The sequence below is a fragment of the Triticum dicoccoides genome, chromosome 7B (genome assembly GCF_002162155.2).
Source record: "Triticum dicoccoides isolate Atlit2015 ecotype Zavitan chromosome 7B, WEW_v2.0, whole genome shotgun sequence".
Classification (NCBI taxonomy): domain Eukaryota; kingdom Viridiplantae; phylum Streptophyta; class Magnoliopsida; order Poales; family Poaceae; genus Triticum; species Triticum dicoccoides.
Window position 1 is genome coordinate 617,870,002 of NC_041393.1, and position 4,482 is coordinate 617,874,483.

The following is a 4,482-nucleotide window of genomic DNA, read 5'->3' on the forward strand; positions in this document are numbered from 1 at the left end:
TGCTCTTTTTATCCTGTAGATTAAATCTCATTGTTTAAGAGGTCATGTTCTTTGCTTTTATCTATTCAATACATTCCAGCATGTTGGTTTAATAAAATCCTCTAGTAATGCCACATCTTGTCATGCATGTCGCATTTCCTTATTTTTGGGGAATTTCGACCAGTACCACCATTCTCTGTTTTGGGAATTTCGTTCCCGTAATTATTATAGCCAACTGTTCAGACTTGTTTTTGCAGGGAGCAAATCTGCATGTGCAAAGTGTGTGTGTGTCTGTGTGTGTATCCAGTGAGCAAACCTGTAGTAATTACTGAGTATACTATCTGCTTTCTTTTAGTGTCTATTATCTGCTCAGTTCTCTTTTGACATATAGTTTATTCATCATACTTTTATCTGGTTGTTATTCATGCAATAGGAAGCAACTTAAAATGCGACTTGAAAATTAATTTCCAACCAAATGAGCTTTTCTTTCTTCTATATATTATGTTGTCATTGAGTTTCTGAATTGCTTTATATTAGGATCGGGCTGAGTCTTTGTGATGGCTGAGTCTCTGTGATGTTACTTTATGGTCACCAGCTCACCGGTGTACATGTTTGCTTTCTGTTGGATACTTGGTGTGCTAGGAAGCACTCTTTATAATTCCAGGGTGCATTTTTTATATGTGAGTATCTTATGTTGCTGTAAGCATTAACACAATATGACGTGTGCAGGGAGCTCCGCATCCGAGTCCCAGCCCACCCACCCCTCGCCCCTCGCTTTGATCCCAAGGTACCGCGCGGTTCCCGGCCAGTTCATGATTTTGGCTTCTGCGGGCTCTGATCAGTGAATATATTTCTGCTTGTAAGAGGGTGTTTGGTTGGACGGTAAACTTGCTGCACAATTGGACCTCGTTACATGCAGTGAAACAAATTACCACATCACTGGTGAGCTTATTTACATAAGAACACAAGCATGACTAGATCTAAGAATCATAGAGATTAAGTCAGCATATCTGATAATTGCTTTCGTTGCTTGTATGTTTAGTTTACGGGTCTCCTTTGACTGCAGAAGCTGAATATCACTCCCTCTGTTCATAAATAAGTGATGTGCAAAGAGGTTGCCTTCAGTTTACTTTCTGCCTGTAGAGTTACTGTGTTTTTGATGGATTTTGAAATCAGACCATATGTTTTCTTATAAGCAAACTATATTGATGGTTGAAAGATTTTATATGCTTCTGATGCATGATCCTTCTAATGCTAGGTGATTTGTTTCTTGGAATTTGGAAGAGGAAGACGATGAAGCATTCTGGTTGTACTTCATAGCTAGTTTCATTGTATTTTGTACTGGTCTGGTTGTATGAACATTATGTAAAGATTGTAATAGGCTACACTTATTGGTCTCGTTGTATTTTGTACTGGTCTGGTTGTACTGGTCTGGTCATTTCAAGTATATAGTTCTGTTTCATTTGAAATATTTGTCATGAAATAGTTCTGTTTCTTTGTACTGTGAAAATGTGAGAAATAGAAAGTTGATGAGTTGGACTTACTTATTGGTAGAGGCAAAGGCCCAAAACGTGAATAGCATGCAAAAAGGCTGAGGCCCAAAAAAAGTCAACTTTTAAAAGGCCGAGGCCCAAAAAGAAATGGACCGTAAAGTTCTGTCTTAGAAACCAAAAAGGCCGAATTGCTGGGCTTGGCCCATGTAGCTAGCGTAAATTGACAGGAAAAAACATATATAAAAGGCTGAATTAATGGGCTCGGGCCATGTAAAACACCTAATTGGACCGGGCTGAATCTTGTGCCACATCAGCTTGCCACGCTGGATGCCTACGTGGCCTGGGGAGGTTGCTAGTGACCAAAACGCCACAGTAGGAATATTTTGGTCGTAAACGTCCATGACCTTCTCACAGAGAAGGTCGCTATAGTCAGTTAACGACCCTCAGCTTTTGACCTTCTATTTTTGGTCAAAAAAGGTCGCAAATGAAAAACAATGACCTTTCAGTGACCAATAGTCAAGGTCACAAGTTGACATATTTCTTGTAGTGCTCCCTGCTACATTTTGATTTAGTAGGCTAGTTCATATGCAACATTTTGATTTAGTTGATATGATTTAGTTGATTTAGTAGGCTAGTTGATTTAGTTGATTTAGTAGGCTAGTTGATTTAGTTGATTTAGTTGATTTAGAACATTTTGATTTAGTTGATTTAGTAGGCTAGTTGATTTAGTTGATTTAGTATGCACCATTTTATTGTTATTTTTTCTGTACATGGATAGGTAGATGCTTTTGTTTTTTTGTAATAAGTTATTTTTTGGCAAAATGTGGGTGGTACCTTGTCATCTAATAAGTTACTGTTGGGGAACGATGCAGACAATTAAAAAATTTCCTACGGTTTCACCAAGATCCATCTATGAGTTCATCTAAGCAACGAGTCATGGGAGAGTGATTGCATCTACATACCACTTTGTAGATCGCGCGGAAGCGTTCAAAAGAACGGGGTTGAAGTAGTCGTTCTCGTCGTGATCCTATCACCGGAGATCCTAGCGCCGAACGGACGGCACCTCCGCGTTCAACACACGTACGGTCAGCGTGACGTCTCCTCCGTCTTGATCCAGCAAGGGGAAGGAGAGGTTGATGATGATAGCTCCAGCAGCAGCACAACGGCGTGGTGGTGGTGGAACAGCAGCACTCCGGCAGGGCTTCGCCAAGCACGTGACGGAGGAGGAAGAGGTGTAGCAGGGGGAGGGAGGCGCCAGAACTTCAGGGTGCGGCTGCCCCCTCCCCCTCCCTTTATATAGGCCCCCAGGGGGGCGCCGGCCCTGGAAGATCCAATCTCCCATGGGGGCGGCGGCCAAGGGGGTGGAGTACCCCCCAAGCCAAGTGGGGCGCCCCCCCCCCACCCTAGGGTTTCAACCCTAGGCGCAGGGGGTGGGCCAAGGGGGGCGCACCAGCCCACTATGGGCTGGTTCCCCTCCCCACTTCAGCCCTTGGGGCCCTCCGGGATGGGTGGCCCCACCCGGTGGACCCCCGGGACCCTTCCGGTGGTCCCGGTACAATACCGGGTGACCCCGAAACTTTCTCGATGGCCGAAACATCACTTCCTATATATAATTCTTTACCTCCGGACCATTCCGGAACTCCTCGTGATGTCCGGGATCTCATCCGGGACTCCGAAAAACATTCGGTATGCTGCATACTCATATTCATACAACCCTAGCGTCACTGAACCTTAAGTGTGTAGACCCTACGGGTTCGGGAGACATGCAGACATGACCGAGACGGCTCTCCAGTCAATAACCAACAGCGGGATCTGGATACCCATGTTGGTTCCCACATACTCCTCGATGATCTCATCGGATGAACCACGATGTCGAGGGTTCATGCAACCCCGTATACTATTCTCTTTGTCAGATGGTATGTTACTTGCCCGAGACTCGATCGTCGATATCCCAATACCTCGTTCAGTCTCGTTACCGGCAAGTCACTTTACTCGTACCGTAATGCATGATCCCGTGACCATACACTTGGTCACTTTGAGCTCATTATGATGATGCATTACCGAGTGGGCCCAAAGATACCTCTCCGTCAAACGGAGTGACAAATCCCAGTCTCGATCCGTGTCAACCCAACAGACATTTTCAGAGATACCTGTAGTGCACCTTTATAGTCACCCAGTTACGTTGTGATGTTTGGTACACCCAAAGCACTCCTACGGTATCCGGGAGTTACACGATCTCATGGTCTAAGGAAGAGATACTTGACATTGGAAAAGCTCTAGCAAAACGAACTACACGATCTTGTGCTATGCTTAGGATTGGGTCTTGTCCATTACGTCATTCTCCTAATGACGTGATCCCGTTGTCAATGACATCTAATGTCCATAGTCAGGAAACCATGACTATCTGTTGACCAACAAGCTAGTCAACTAGAGGCTTACTAGGGACGTATTGTGGTCTATGTATTCACACGTGTATTACGATTTCCGGATAATACAATTATAGCATGAATAAAAGACAATTATCATGAACAAGGAAATATAATAATACTTTTATTATTGCCTCTAGGGCATATTTCCAACAGTTACTAGATCTTAGGATTATAATTGTCCACCAAATTGCTTCTCGTGGAAGAACCAAAAATATCACATGCTACTATTTTTCTTTCCTGTGAAGTGGATCCACTAGTAGAAAAGAGGGCTTTGGTCTAGGTCGGGTTAGCCCATTAGTCCCGGTTCAGTCTAGAACCGGGACTAATGGGGGCATTAGTCCCGGTTCGTGAGCCCAGGGGCCACGTGGGCCATTTGTCCCGGTTCGTCTGGACCTTTTAGTCCCGGTTGGTGCCACGAACCGGGACTAAAGGGTGTGATGCCCATTAGTACCGGTTCGTGGCACCAACCGGTACTAAAGGTTAGACCTTTAGTCCCGGTTCGAGCCACCAACCGGTACTAATGGGGTTTGAGGCATTAGTACCTGTTCATGGCACGAACCAGTACTAAAGGTCCCATTTTC

General features: G+C 44.6%; 1 long non-coding RNA gene across 1 annotated transcript; it reads left to right on the top strand.

Annotated features, from left to right (window-relative positions):
- The first annotated feature begins 726 nt into the window (after positions 1 to 726).
- LOC119336987 lies at positions 727 to 1,330 on the top strand. The gene is made up of 3 exons (XR_005162950.1): positions 727 to 921; positions 1,022 to 1,093; positions 1,238 to 1,330. It is a non-coding gene; the product is annotated as an uncharacterized LOC119336987 (long non-coding RNA).
- The last annotated feature ends 3,152 nt before the right edge of the window (positions 1,331 to 4,482 follow it).